Here is a 16,449-nt window from a genome sequence, read left to right as displayed (position 1 = left end):
TTATGTATTGCAGTAATACAAGGAGGGTATGGAGAACGATGGCCCAGGCAACTTGTAGCTAAGACATGCTAAAACTAGAGCATCGACTCCAGTTGATGAAATGTGATTTAGATTGTGGAAGCGACCAGGACAGCAAAAGGTAAGGGCAGGAAAATAGCACCCTAGATTGCAGGCCTGATGCTTTAGGGGCAATGCATTCCCACCTTGAAGCATCTGGCCAAGGACAGAGGAATGGGTGACAAATATTATCTTCATCTTGGGGCCGGGCTGTGGCGCAGCTGTTGAGCAGCTGCCTTAAATCACTCTGACCATGAGGTCATGAGTTCGAGGCCAGCCCGTGGCGGGGTGAGCACCCGTCAATTAAAAATAAAAAATAGCCCCTGCTCGTTGCTGACCTAGCAACCCGAAAGATAGTTGCATCTATCAAGTAGGAGATAAGGTACCACTTATAAAGTGGGGAGGCAAGATTAACTAATTTACGACCTGGAATGAGGAAGTGCCGTCAGTGTGGATGATGAAGCAGCTGCTCCCCCCTGTGGCCAGAATTGAACATCCCCTCAGAAGAACGTTAACTTGCCTCTGCGTGTGTCTCTCAGTCTCTGTTTGATGTGTTTATGGGCATTGAATGTTTGCCCTATGTGTGTTATAATGTGATCCGCCCTGAGTCCCCTTCGGGGTGAGAAGGGCGGAATATAAATACTGTAAATAAATTGACTGTCAATGTATTGCCTTTTTTCCAAAACTGGTTCAGCAAGGCTTCCCTCACATTTGATGAAGACTCGAATAATTTACTTTGCCATTATGTATCAAATTACTTAATTTAAACGAAGCCTGTAGTGTTCAGCTGCAGTAAATATTAGTACACTAGATAGTAAGGTAAAGGTTTTCCTCTGACATTAAGTCTAGTCGTGTCTGACTCTGGGGGTTGGTGCTCATCTCCATTTCTAAGCTGAAGAGCTGGCATAATAATAATAATAATAATAATAATAATAATAATAATAATAATAATAATAATAATAATAATTTTATTTTAGCAGTAGCTAAAAAAACAAACTTTGTCCTTTTCACTCAAATCTCTCAGAACATAAACAGTACATTATATTTACTTATACAGAATGACCCCTGTATATCTAAAACAAAATATATGTGGTTTCTCTTGTCCACAGCTTCACTTATTCACTTAGGGCTTTTTATATAAGCTACACTCATTTCTTGGAATCTTCTTCATTCAATCTGTTAATTCAAAACTATTTTAACTGATTAGAGAGATGGGCCAAAACTAACAAAATTTAGCTCAAAATTTAGGTCAAATGCAAGATACTCCACTTAGGCAGAAAAAATGAAATGCAAAGATACTGAATGGGGGACGCCTGGCTCGACAGAAGTGCGTATGAAAAAGATCTTGGAGTCCTCATGGACATGAGCCAACAATGTCATGCGGCAGCTAAAAAAGCCAATGGGATTTTGGCCTGCATAAATAGGAGTCTAGTGTCTAGATCCAGGGAAGTCATGCTACTCCTCTATTCTGCCTTGGTCAGACCACACTGGAATACTGTGTCCAATTCTGGGCACCACAATTGAAGGGAGATGTTGACAAGCTGGAAAGTGTCCAGAGGGGGGGTGACTAAAATGATCAAGTGTCTGGAGAACAAGCCCTATGAGGAGCAGCTTAAAGAGCTGGGCACATTTAGCTTGCAGAAGAAAAGACTGAGATGAGACATGATGGCCATGTATAAATATGTGAGGGGAAGTCCTAGGGAGCAAGCTTGTTTTCTGCTGCCCTGCAGACTAGGATGCGGAACAATGGCTTCAAACTACAGGAAAGGAGATTCCACCTGAACATTAGGAAGAACTTCCTCACTGTGAGAGCTGTTCAGCAGTGAAACTCTCTGCCCCAGACTGTGATGGAGGCTCCTTCTTTGGAGGCTTTTAAGTAGAGGCTGGATGGCCATATGTCGGGGGTTCCTTTGAATATGACTGGATGGCCATGAGGTCTCTTCCCATTCTATGATTCTATATACAATGTTGAATAAGTTATTAAAATAAGATATTTAAATCTGTAAATAGTGACTCGTAACAAGGTCTTCCAATTACATATCAGCCTGATTAGTAAAGCTATTCCTTATTTGGTACATTGTGGGTAGAAAAATATAAACTATTATAATAATGAATAACAGATGTAAATGTCTAGTAGGGCAGCTTTACTAATTCAAAGTGGTAAATCAGTTTGGGATTAGGAGCATAGGATATCTAAGCCGTAAATAAAACATGAAATCATTTGTGGGAAATGTGCATTTATTGGGAAAGACATTGTATATTATGTTTGATATGTGATCCATAATTAGAAGAAATTTGTTGAAAGAAGCATGATACCTGTCAATTATCAGCAAGCAGAAAATTCAACTAGCATGAATAATTCAGCAGCATGCTGTCCTTTGTTGTTATGCTGACTGATAAAGCTTCTTAATATAAGATGCCTTATTCAGAAGAAAATATTTAAATCCAAACAAAACCCGATCTCTTATATTGATTTAGAAATAGAGACAGCCTGCTACATTTCAAAATTATAAGAAAAGTGTAAAGCCTGCAGACTTTTCTGAATGCACTCACATCTGTTGCATAAAGAAAACAAGAGTGGTATCTGTGCTAGATATCCTTTACAGTTACTAGCAGAGAAATATTTTATAAATTAGTCAACTGTAAAATTTTAATAGGATGCTGTCCACTTGTTTTCATTTTTAAGCTACTGTACTGTTTTAACTTCATTTTTGTTATGTAAATCAAATTATGAAAACACATTCAAAATATGAAATCTTAAATTCAAAAACATATAGTGAATTAAACATTATTCAATATCACATCAAAGAAAAAAGGAAAATTAATTAAAAAAATTAGAGACTGAAGCTTTCAAGCCATTAAAAAATTAAGATACCAATGTTGAGAGATGGTGGTTGTAAGCATAAGGCTCAAGGCTTGTAGATGGGCACTACTAACCGATCTGAAAGTATACTAGGTAGACAGCACTCTGCTTCCTTTTTCTCATCTTGTCAGAAAGATGTTGGATCTTTGCTCATTGTTCTCCACATTTCTACAATTCTCTATAAAAAGAGTGTTCCGCCTTGAATAATCTGAACAAGGAAGTTCTTACCAGGTTTAATCTGATTGCTAACATCATCTAGTATCTGGTCAATTTGCTTCCCATTGTTCTTACTTCAGAAATTTGAATCTTCTTCATTAGGGTCCATTACTTTTCTATGACTAATATGGAATTTAGGACTTCATCACACAGGAGAGTCCCACCCCGGTGCTGTTTCATCAGACTCTGTGGCAAAATGGAGATGCTTTCCCCATCACATGGGGCACAAATCCATGCTGGCTCCATTGGAGCCAGCACAACACAGGCCAGCTCCCATGTTTGGAGAGAAGCTTTCCAGGATGCTTCCACTCCGGTTGTGGGCGGGGCCTCTGCCAGAAGTCCAGCGATGTCATGTGATGGGCATCATGCCCGTTGTTGGGGAAGTGTCCTAGGACACTAAAAAAGACCCGTGTGATGAAGTGGTGAGACAGAACTTTCCCTTTGAATGCAGATACTATCTCTTGCTCAAATCATTATGCAAAATCATATGGGTTTGGCTTCTCACCATAAATAGGAGTAACTACACAGATAGTCATATATCTTGCCATTGCTAGAACGGTATTCTTGAACAGTTAAATCTAGAGAAGCAGAGATTTGCTTGAATTGCAGGCTGTACAACTACTCTCTAGAGCAGGCACAGGCAAACTTCAACCCGCCAGGTGTTTTGGACTTCAACCCCCACAATTGTAGGAGCTGAAGTCCAAAACACCCAGAGGGCCGAAGTTTGCCCATTCCTGCACTAGAGGAGTGACTCAGAGAAAGCATATCATCTGCAGATCCAGATAAAAAGTAACATAACAATGTGCATAAATTAAAGTGAAGTCAGTTGTCCACATAAAATATATGGGTTAATTTCAGTTTTAGAAAATCAGTTGTAGGATTCTGCAACTCTGTTCATGATTTCTGCAAGCTTCTTGCACAAAAGGGAGAAGAAACACACAAAACCTGTTACACACCAATTTCCACCCTTTCTGTGTACAGAGAAAGATTTTCTAAACTGGACAGCCAAGAAGGCCAAGAGCTTGAACATTGTTTCCATCCTAAATATATCTTGGTATCACCTTAGATTGAACGCTGCATGAACACCAAGCACAAAGTAGCTGAACGCAATAACATCCTGCAGAAACTCACTAGCAGCGTGTGGGGTGCAGACCCCAAATTAATAAGAACATCAGTCCTGGCCTTGTCTTACTCAACTGCTGAATATGCCTGCCCTGTTTGGCACAAGTCTGTCCATGCAAAGCAGGTGAGCATAGTACTGAACGAAACATGCAGAATAATCACAGGATGTCTTAAATCTACACCTGTTGATAAACTAGCTGGGATTGCCCCCCAATGTGTGATGGGAAGTTGCTGCTAACTGTCAGAAAAATAAGGTTGAACACTGTGAAAGCCACCCACTGCAAGGCTATCAGTCTCCTCCTAGTAGACTCAAATCAACAACAACAACACTTTATTTTTGTATCCCGCCACCATCTCCCCGAAGGAACTCGGGGCGGCTAACGTGGGGCCAAGCCCAAAATAAAAACAAGATGTAAACAAGTTAAAATATAAAACAATAACAATAACTATAACAATAATAGTATAACAATCAAATAAAAACAAATTCAAACACGAATTGTACAGATAAAACTATAAAAACAGGATAAAAGAAAAATTCATAAAAACAACTTCACTACTGGTGAATAGGATGGAAGGGGGGGGGTTCAAGGAAAAGCTTCATGAGGACCACCACTCCTCTTGACATTCCCCCAGCAACAGTGAAGGCGTCTCTCTGGGCAGCTAAGCCAGGAAATCCCAGTTGGATGGCCCCCCCATGAAGGTCTGCCTCCAGGGGCAAACCAAGAATGGGCAACTTCAAAGTCCCTGAACAGACTCAGATGTGGAGTGGGCAAAATGGCACTATCTAGAAGAATCCTCCACCTTGTGCGACTGTGGAGCAGAGCAGACAACTCCGTATGCTTTGTGTATAGAGGAAGAATTGTTTGAGGCTACAGACAATGCAATCGCTGTTGCCCGTTTTTGGTCAAAAGATATTTAGCCGCTTGTGCTCCTTCTGTTTTTTATCAGTTTTATACTAATTTATGCAATGCTTTGGATACAAAATAAATAAACTGGACAGCTTTGCTATCTATAGAGGCTCCATTTAGAACTCTGAAAAATGAAAATTCTCTTGTTCACGATCCCCCTTCCATATGTAGGAGCCCCAGAGATGAAAATGAAAGGAGCAGGACTAGCATGCTCTCCTATTTGTGCCTTTATATCACACACTTAAAAGACTATTAAACAGGGCTAAAGTAACCTAAAGACTCTTTAGTCCAGGTATGTGCAGCTCTGGCTCATTTACTACTCTTGTCATTCTACAGCAGTTTATAATTGCTCCCCTCCAAAAAGATTAAAGTTAGACGTGTCCTAAAGCCAATTTCTCATTTTGAAAGAAAAATCCCATGTTTAACAATGTAGGTGGATCCTATGTCCCACTTATAGGTGAATTGCCTCTCCTGAGCATTTCAGAAAAGAGCGTTCACCTTTTTTTTTTGCTAGAAAAACCGTAATTTTGGGATGTCTGTACAGATTGCCCATTCCGCAAGAGAGTGCTTAATCAAAGACAAGCCCAAGTCAAAATGTTGAGCTATTTTCCCTCCTAAGTACTCTGGGACCTAAAGTATATTAACCCCTTAACCCCCAGAAAAGATCCAACGTGGTATATCAATCTGAGCATTCAACTAGGACTGTGGACACCATGGATTAAATCCCCATTCAGCCATGGAAACCCACTGGCTACCTGTCCTCTGGAAGAAAGGCAGTCTTTTGTGGGAGTCTATGATAGCACCGATGAACCTTATTCTTTTATAAGGTTAATATGAGATCAATGCTTCCAGAAGCCACATTGTAAGTTGAATGTATGGAAGAAAAAATATCTCTCCTGTGTGCAACCATTAGCTACCTGTCTATATAAAGAAAAAGAACAATGCCTTGTTGACAAAGCCAGACAGCCACTGCAGCTTGGTGAGTTACTATAGAGTGTAGAGGCTGAAAGGAAGGATTCAGAACCAATAAGCACATCTTCCTGCTGAGAAACAAAAGTAACATCTGTGAGATCAAATACTTCTCCATCAAGTCCAGCATTACAAACTAGTACAGAAGGTGGTAAGAATATGGTGAGAAAATGCTTAGGAGGTAAAGTCTGATACATGTGAAATGCTCTGAGTGGAGATTGAGGAAGGAGATTCTACAGAGATGCCCAACAGCAATGCAGATTATGAACTACGTGTGTACAACTTGTGTGCTCCTTTAAAAGCCAACCATTCTAGTAAGTGTCAGGCCACTCTGTTTCTCCTTCTAGGGTTGTTCTCACTGCTGTAGACACTTAGGGTTCATTCATTCCTGAAGTTTTTCTCCCTCCCTCCCTCCCAGTCTGGATATGGTTAGAGTTTCTGCCTCTAATGGGGGAGCAAAGGTCTCTATGGCAAACACCCTCATTCACAACATCAGCAGCCAATGAGCACAGAAAAACAACCAAGTTAGACATGAGCAGTGCCTGTATAGGAGAGGGTGAGGGGTGAGGGTGGGGGGTGGGGGAGGCAACGACACCTCCAGACCTGGGAATGTCATGGGAAATAGAACAGAACAGGGGCTGTGCCATTTGGATTTTTTAAAAAATACAGGTGCAACTCCCAAGGGTTTCTGCTAGTCTGGGTGAGCACACAGCTGAGCGTTCCAGCAACAATGTGAACCTAAGGCTCACTGTAACTCCTTATCACGATCTGAAGATGGGATAGATGCCAATGTTGTCTTATTGTGTAAAATCACATTCTCCTACTCTTTTCTCCTTGGAGCTTCCCATGTTCCATAAAATTTGCTCTGGAAGGTGTTTCAAACCTTTAGAACAGATTATGAGAATGACCCCAGCTCTCAGTTCTGTTGATGTTGGATCAGCAGAAAACCTTCAATGGGTTTTATAGTTGTTGTTTTTTAAAATCCCGTGCTAGTGTAGACTAAAAAGATATGATCATAGAAAATAACACTTCTGTTTCCTTGCCATTAATATTTTTAGCTTGTTCAGACCAGTTGTGTCAGAATTATAAATACGTTGTTTAATTAGTGTGGGAATTTACTACAGGGGGTTCGTGAATTACATTTGCCTTAAGTTGGGAAATGACATTCCTTTGGTAGCTTAGTCCTGTAGGCAAGTTGCATAACATTTAATGTTGTAATGTAGTACAACATAAATTTTGTTTTACAGGCTATGAGAAAGACACATTTCCCACAAAGCAACAAGGCAGTGGTGGTGTTCACCATTCCGACAATTTAATTACAAATAAAGGGATCGCTATTGAAATGAACCATAGCTATTTACTGAATATGACTTTAATTAAACCTTACCGTTTTCTGCACAAATTCATGTAGATATTCATAAATGATACACCTTTGTGAGAATGCAGAATCAAACTAATCAAGGTCATGTAATTAGCAACGTAAGTACAGTCATGAATGCAGATTCATAGTTTTTAGAGGCTCTACTTTACCATTTGTGAGCTCCTTAAGCTCCATATAAGATTACAGAAGGCTGCTCCTACATTGTTTGTTTTAGCCTTCTATATAAAGCAGCTAAGGGCTTCACCAGTAGCAAATGAAAGCACTGGAGACAGTGAGACACTAGATTATATATTGCTTCTTTTTCACCACAGCTACAATGCAAATATTTTGAAAAGAAGCTGGCTTTCCATGTTAACTATTATAAATATTTAACCAAACCAATTGTGTTTTGTCCTGAAAGATTTTAGATTCTTGAGCCAGCTGAAAAGTAACTCTTGCAGACAAGCGGCATTTCTCTGGCTGGCAAGCCCAAATGTGCCATGTGATGACGGAGTTTCCATAGTTATAATCCCTGTTTACTAAATAAAGTGAAGACAACAGATAGAAGAGCAGTGGGACAATTTAGTCAGATATGCAGACATGCTTTAAAATATCTTACTTGAGGAATTCAGGTGGCGGTTCCCACATCTGGGGATAGCACCTTCTTTTTGCCACAGACAGGGTCATCTTCTGGCCTCATCAAGAAACAGGGAATTTCTGTAGACTAGTTCTGTCTTTTGGTCAGGAAATTGTAGAGTTTTTTTTTAAAGTCTCCTCATTCTGTCTATAGTCCCTGTACTAAAAACGCAAAACGGTAGCTTCTCAGCGCCAGAAATTATCTAGTACAGAAGTGATGCTTTCAACTCAGCATTTTTTTTTACAAAGATACTTTTGAGTCTATTGCTGTCTGTGACCCAAAGAAAAATATGCATATGCCTTGGTTCTAAGGACTGCATCAATGCATACATCTGCCTTTGTACTGACTAGCGAGGCACTCCAATGGAAGGAGGCATAGCAGCTGAAGTTGAGCAAAGGCAGAGAAGAGTTAGCAATTGCAAACACCAAAGCATGCAGTAAGCTCTTCCATGGCTTGTGTGACAGGACTCTCCTTGGAAAAGGGTGTTGTGTCGAAGCAGTTTCTGATACTACTAACAGTAGCTGCTGTGAAAATTGATTCTCATTCAGTTTCCTCAGAGCATGGCACAGCTGAAAATGTTCTGCATCTCTTCTTCGTTGGCAGTGGTAGAGCATACAGCAAGGCTGTTGCCTGGCTGCAGATTTCTTTTCAGCTCCACGTGTCTGCATATGCAATGGGTCACGATTCAAATCAGAGCCCACACACTGTTTGCCTCCACTCTTTCTGGCTTCTACTTGAAATATATTCCCTCACAGATAGAGCTCATCCTGGTCTAGGCTTGGTATAGTTGTGAGTGGGGTCCTAAGTGATTTATTCAGTTTTTATTAGTATTGAAATTGTTTGTCTTGTCTTCTACTAACTTCAGATTCTAAGGAAAGATCCAATACTGGATTTCCAATGGACGAGCAGTGAAATGCAATAGAACTAGCTCAAGGCAAACTCTCCTTCTGACCATAGCCACGTTACGTAGGCACCCTAAAGCCTGTTTTGGTGTTCATGTCAAAGCCCATATGTACATATCACTAAATAGTAAGTGCCTGGTGTCATTATTTGCTCAGTTTCTAAAATTATATAACCCTCACAGAATATTATAAGGTAAAAGCAGAGTTCAGGGCACCCCATGTTTGCAACTGCAATAAATGTTTAGAAAGAAAATCCTAAGGGAGGGAACTACCAAGAAAAGGAAATTGAAGATAAGGCATTTTCAGTGACTAGAGAAAACCAATTCTTGTTGGAGTGGATGAAACAGAACAAAGCCAGATGGGAAGGGGAACAGAAATGGGAGAAGGCATAGCTCACTGAACAATGAATAGTAACTTTTCACACTGCAAAATTTTGTTGTAAGACACACTAGTTTAATATGTTTTTGTGTGTGTCAGGAGCAACTTGAGAAACTGCAAGTTGCTTCTGGTGTGAGAGAATTGGTTGTCTGCAAGGACGTTGCCCAGGGGATGTTTTGATGTTTTTACCATCCTTATGGGAGGCTTCTCTCATGTCCCCACATGGAGCTGAAGCTGATAGAGGGAGCTCATCCATGTTCTCCCCAGACTGGATTTGAATTGGCAACCTTCAGGTCAGCAACCCAACCTTCAAGTCATCAGTCCTGCCGGCACAAGGGTTTAACCCACTGCACTACCTCTGCTCTCTGATACTTTATATACATTCTTTACTTTTCGTATCTATTTCTTTCAAGATCAATCAGCTCACAAAATGGTCCTGTAGCAAATTGCAAGAAACTTTGCAGTGTTCCTCAAAACTTCAACTCTGTTTCAATCACTTTACTATATGCTTTCTGTCGGAGAAAATAATAACTTTAACCTGATGTCCCATACCAATATGTCAGACAACCAGTGTGGACTCCAAGTAGAAGAATTTTATTTCCATTTTAATTATGCCAAATTATCTTCTGTAAACTTTGCCTTATTACTCATAATTCAGAAATTTTGTAAGGAAGATAGCTGGCAAATTGTGAAAAGGATACAAATCTATTCACTAGCAATCCTCATAAATTACTTTGGCAAGAGAGTTTTAAAAGCTTGCAATTATACATGTTCAATAACCCCAATACAAATTATGCTTTTTCATTAAAAGTTCCTACATAACGTCATCATAGATGAATAGCAGGCAAATTAGCTTTGCAACTGATATTACTAGTTGGAAGCCAGCACACCATTTAGGAGCAAAGTTTCTTGCCAAGACTGAATGGGCTCCTTATCACAGCACAGCAGCTATAGGGGTGGGGCGTAATGCAGGGATGTTTAAAATGATGATATGGTATTTTATAGGGAAGAAATTAGGAATCACAAATTGAAATGTTGGCTATAAAATTACTCAAGGGAGATACAGAAAATTATTTAAACTTGCTTTATAGCATATGCATACAAACAGCTTATCACAAGGAAGCCAGATACCAGAGTTAGTTACATCTACCTTAAGATGTTCATGACCATGTTTCCGATTGCAGAGATAGTTATCTAAAGCCAAGACACAGTGAACTGCTCAAGGTGATAATGGGTCGGTGTGTGTATATGTGTGTGTTGGTGTTTGGTATGAGACTCCAAAATCTGGGCCCAATGGTAATCAGTTCCAAACTAGCTCTCAGTTAAGGATAACTTTATAATAGTGGAAGAGAAATAAAGAAGGCGGTGGATTTTGGACCAGAAAGAAACAGAGCAGAAGGAACTAAATGTTTCACACACTAAATAAATTATAAGAATGTTATACTGCAGATGCAAGCATATCTAACTGGAGGAAGTGGCATGCTTGTGACTGCCCATGCATTCTTAACATCTGTTCCTGCATAGCTGTCTGTTCTGTGCACAGAATAAAACTGCAGAAACATACTGAAAATAATGTAATTGTATAGAGTACATTTCAATACTTCTGTCCATACTCATTAACTCCAAAGTAGTTTGCATAGTGACATGAAAATCCCCCACTCCTCAGCAAAACTAAAACCAAAATCCAGATTGGAAAAGTGATTAACTTAGACAAAATAACCCTAGGATAGGCAAAATAGATATCATTTTTGGACATAATGGTAAGTAGCACTTACTGCTATAAATACAGATTGATGTACTGAGAAAGCCCTAGAACCTACCATAAATTATTCTGGCTGGGCTTAGCACAGCAAGCTAACCATTGTGCTGCAGAAAATTCCTGCCAATCAAAAGGTCGGCAGTTCAGGCACGGGTCGGGACTGAGCACCGGCCATTAGCCCCAGCTCATCTGCTCATCTAGCAGGTCAAAAGCAGAAATGCGAGTAGATAAATAGGTACTGCTTTTAGCAGGGAGGTAATAAAGTACAGTTAAAGTAAAGTTAAGTACATCGATCAGAGGAAAAACTCCTTGGCATGGAAGATAAAGCGACATCGTCCCTGTGGCCGGAGTCGAGCACAGCCTCCAAAATGCTGAAAATAACATGGGAAAAACTGCCTTTACCTCTGTTTGTGTTGTCTGCCCTTGTCTATCTTTATTAATTGTATAATTGTATAATCAACATTAAATGTTTGCCATATGTGTGTTCTGTGAGCTGCTCTGAGTCCCCTTCGGGGTGAGAAGGGAGGGTTATAAATACTGCAAATAAATAAATAAATAAATTACCATTACAAAACTTTTTAAAATATAGATTCTAAGAAAACATGAGCATTTAAAAACAGTTCTGAATGCTGAATACTTTTGTTAAATGCTACTAATCAGACAGTGGGAACAGGCCTGTATTTTCAGGATAAAGTATATGAAACTCAACTCTTTTCTCCTATGCAATGCAGAATACAAATTATAATAATTCTTATAAAACCAAATGTAAATCATCGCAGAATATGGTAAAAGTGCAAATGCTTATGTTAAAGCAAACAGATCTACCTCATAAATGCAAGATCCTGCCTTGAAGATGCAAAAATATTATTAACTGGAATATGAAATTACTGTATTTTCTGGTATATAAGACTACTTTTTAATCCAGGAATGGCATCGGGGGTCGTCTTATACACCAGGTGATGTCTTATAGGGCAGGTGATGAAACTTCCGAGCCGGACTGGAGAATTTGCGGTTGCTGCATATGGTGGGGGGAGCTTAAATACGGCTGTGGCCGCATCCCCGCCATATGCAGCGACCATATGAAAGCAGCAAGGGTGGTGCTGTACAAATATGGTAGAAGAAAATCCACTCACCAGGATTCGTGGAAAGAAGTGACTTAACACGGTCCCGATGACGAGGTGGGGGGCATCTCACTGGGAAGGTGTAAGTGAAGGGCCGAGCAAGTTGCAGGCATCTAGGGTGCCTGGGGCATGGAAAAAAGACTTAGAGCGGCACTGTGCCCAGAAAAACACGCCTCTTTCACCTGCCTGGCCCACCCTTGTATCCTATTACCATACGTCCTTCTCTGCCTCTCAGATCTCACTCCTGAGGGCTGCAGTGAAGTGGCACAGGAACACATGTATGAGATCTGAGAGGCTCTGATAGTCTTTTTATTTGGTGTGTGTTGGAAGAGGGGTAATCTTATATAGTGAGTATATCCCAAACTCTATATTTTAACTGGAAAAGTTGGGGGTTGTCATATATGCCCAGTCACCTTATACACCAGAAAATACGGTAATTCTATTTGGATTATGATCAAATCAGCAAAAATTATTTTTAAAAGTGAAAAGTCCTCATACTAATCTGTCTCCAGACATTTTACTATTTGGAAAGCATATAGAAAATCTATCATACCTTTTAAATGTTTTATTAATTATTATTAATAATAATTAATATTATTGGTTTATTTTTGTGCCATTTTTTCTCAAAATGAAGGAGAAAATATCTTCCCTTGATCCCCATAAACATTCTATGGATTTTTTTCCCCTTCTTTGTCCTCTATTTCTGGCAGCTTATTTCTCCCAGAAGGATTTGTTAATGTTTTACTATCATTTTACTATGTTTGAATGATGCACAGTCTCAATACTGTGGTTATGTTACATTCCATTGTCAACCTTATTGTCATAAGCATCACTGTTAGCAGGCCTGCAATGCATTATTTTGATGTATTAAGAGCATCTTAGTAGATATTTGCTTATCTTGTAAGACTTGAACTATTATGCTGTCAGACAACTCTCGACACAAACCAACAACAAACTTGCTAGAATTTCCTCAGAACTTTGGAAACTTAGGACGTTATCCCAGCCTTCCATTTTAAAACAGTTGTAAGCCATTGAGGCCATGAAGAGTGACGGCACCCATTCCATGATGCAGGGGGACTTCTTGCCTGCGCCCGTCATGATTCGATCATCACGTCATACAGTGAAAAAAAAAAAGGGAGGGAGGAGAAAATGGTCTCAGCTTGTCTTCTGGACACAGGAACAGGGATATTCCATTTCAAAAGTACAAAAGCTGGGCTAAGCGCTGTCAGAATTGCCCGCAATGAATTGAATCTATTGGGCTGTTTTGTGGGTGGTCTCCTAACCAGCAGTGAGACCTGGTACTCTGCCATAATGCAGCTGGTCAATCCTTTTTGGTAATTGTTTTACATTTAAAACTAAGAAATACTTTTACAAAATTTTACAAAAATCTCTATGAAAAAGATCAAATTAGTCAAGTGGAAATAGTGGAATACCTGTGTCAGCAAAAACTACAGAAGATCACAGATGAACAAAGACTGAACTTAAATAAGGAGATAGAAATTGAAGAAATAAAAAAGGCAATAAAAGACCTAGATGCAAACAAAGCTCCAGGTCCTGATGGATTCATATCAGGTTTTTACAAAATTGAACAGGAAGAGGTATTACAGTTCTTAAAAAAAATAATGAATCTGGCTTTAACAGAGAGGATTATACCGGAATCCTGGAAAGAAGCAGAAATTATAATGATACATAAGGAGGGCAAAGACCCAAGTGATGTGAGAAATTATCGCCCAATTTCATTATTAAATACAGACTATAAAATTTTCACAAAGATTTTAGCTAACAGATTAACGGAATTCTTACAAATGTGGATTGGCGAAGACCAAACTGGGTTCTTACCAAATCGAGGCACAAAAGAGAATGTTAGAATTATAGTGGACGCAATCGAATATTATGATCAGAATTGCCAAATAGAGGTGGGATTTCTCTCGCTGGACGCGGAGAAAGCCTTTGATAAACTTAATTGGGACTTCGTAAAATTATTGTTAAAAGAATTAGACTTTGGTACCCAATTTATAAATGGAATTCAAGCAATCTACGACCAACAAAAAGCAAAATTAAGGATTAATGGCCAAATAACAGAGGAATTTGAAATAAAAAAGGGCACGAGACAAGGTTGCCCCTTATCTCCACTGATTTTCATTTTAGCTTTAGAAATCTTACTAAGGTCAATTAGGAAGGACAAAAACTTGAAAGGCATTAAATTGGACAAGCAGGAGATTAAAATCCGAGCCTTTGCGGACGACATAATATGTATTGTAGAAAATCCCAAAAGTAAAATTAAAGATTGGCTATATAAAATCGAAGAATTTGGAAAACTAGCCGGAGTTCGAATTAATAAAGACAAAACGGTGATCCTAACAAAGAATATCTCACTAGAAGACCAAGTAACCCTAAAAAAGATCTCAGGGTTAGAAATAGTAAAAAAAATTAAATATCTAGGCATTTGGGTGGGAAAAAAAATAACCAATTGTTGGAGCTAAATTACGGGGCCAAGTGGAAGGAAATAAAGAAAGATTTAGAAAATTGGGAAAGCCTAAATATGTCCTTATTGGGGAGAATAGCGACTGTTAAAATGAGCATCCTTCCCAAATTACTTTATTTATTTCGGAATATACCCATTATTAGGAATATGAAGATAATTAAAGGCTGGAACAAAGACATAAGTAAATTTATATGGAATAATAAAAAACCCAGAATTAAATTGGCAACAATGATCACTCCAAAATTAAAAGGTGGATTCGGCCTCCCAGATTTTAAATTATACCACGATGCATGCGCATTAGACTGGATTCGGGACTGGATAAAATTGGAGAAAGTCAAAATACTAACCCTAGAAGGGTTTGACCTGAGGAGAGGTTGGCATGGCTATTTGTGGTGTGACAAATTCAAAATTGAAAAAAACTTCGGAAACCATTTCATTAGATCATCCCTAATTAAAGTATGGTTAAAATATAAAAGATATTTTTATGAAAAAACCCCACTCTGGTTTTCACCATTAGAAGCGCATCAGAGAAGGCTTTTAGGTTGGAACAAATGGCCCACATATAGAGAGATTCTAAAGAAACCCTACACAATGGAAGGGACCTCTCAAATCAAGGAATTAAAGGAAATTCAAAAAGAATACAAGAATGTATCTTGGTTCCAGTATTTACAGATTAAAGAAAGCTATAAGAAGGATAAAGAAGTGGGTTTTAGTATAAATAATGGTTTTTGGGACAATCTACTTCAAAAAAATAGGAAAATTATAACAATATTATATAATAAATTACTGGATTGGACAACAGAACAAGAAGTGGTTAAAGAGTCCATGCTAAAATGGTCAAGGGATGTAGGCAGACCGATTTTAATGTGTGAATGGGAAGAAATTTGGGGGAAAAAAATTAAATACTGTCTAGCAACTGACCTTAAGGAAAATTGGTTAAAAACAATCCATAGGTGGTACTTAACACCGAAAAAAATGGGCCTAATGTTTAAAAATGCAGACAACAAGTGTTGGAGATGTAGGGAACAGGTAGGTTCATACCACCATATGTGGTGGAGTTGCAAGAACATTAGAAAGTTTTGGAAAGTAATTAATATTGAATGTGGGAAAATCTTAAAAAATAAATTGGAATGCAAACCGGACATTTATCTATTAGGTTTATATCCCAAACAGGATAATGAAGGGAAAGGAAAAAAGGAGAACAGAGAGAACATGGAAAAAATCTTTACTTTCCTAATTACCGCAGCAAGATTAGTAATAGCAAGACAGTGGAAAGGAATAACCATCCCAACTAAAGAAATGTGGCTAGAAAAAGTAGTAGAGATAAAGAATATGGACAAATTGACTTTTATGATCAAAAAGAACACCGGACGCGCCATGAAAGAAACGGACTGGTCGAGCTTTGAAATGTATTTACAAGAAGAACTAAGAAGATGAATTAAACAAATGGAAATAATAGGAAGATGGAAGAGTGGAAGTCTACACCCCCCCCATCCCCTCCCCAGTTAGGTACCTTTTCCTCTCTCTTTCCCCTTTCCCCATTTCCCCCCCCCCCCTGTGTTCCCCAGATCCTCCCTTTGTATTTACTACTATATAGTTGTAGATACAGCTAGAACCCCCCTCCCCCCGATATCTAGAGAAAGTAGATACCTCCCCCACCTTATCCAAATTT

Source organism: Anolis carolinensis, chromosome 2 (genome assembly GCF_035594765.1).
Source record: "Anolis carolinensis isolate JA03-04 chromosome 2, rAnoCar3.1.pri, whole genome shotgun sequence".
NCBI classification, from domain to species: Eukaryota; Metazoa; Chordata; class Lepidosauria; order Squamata; family Dactyloidae; genus Anolis; species Anolis carolinensis.
The sequence above is the reverse complement of the archived record's forward strand: the minus strand, read 5'-3'. Positions refer to the sequence as shown.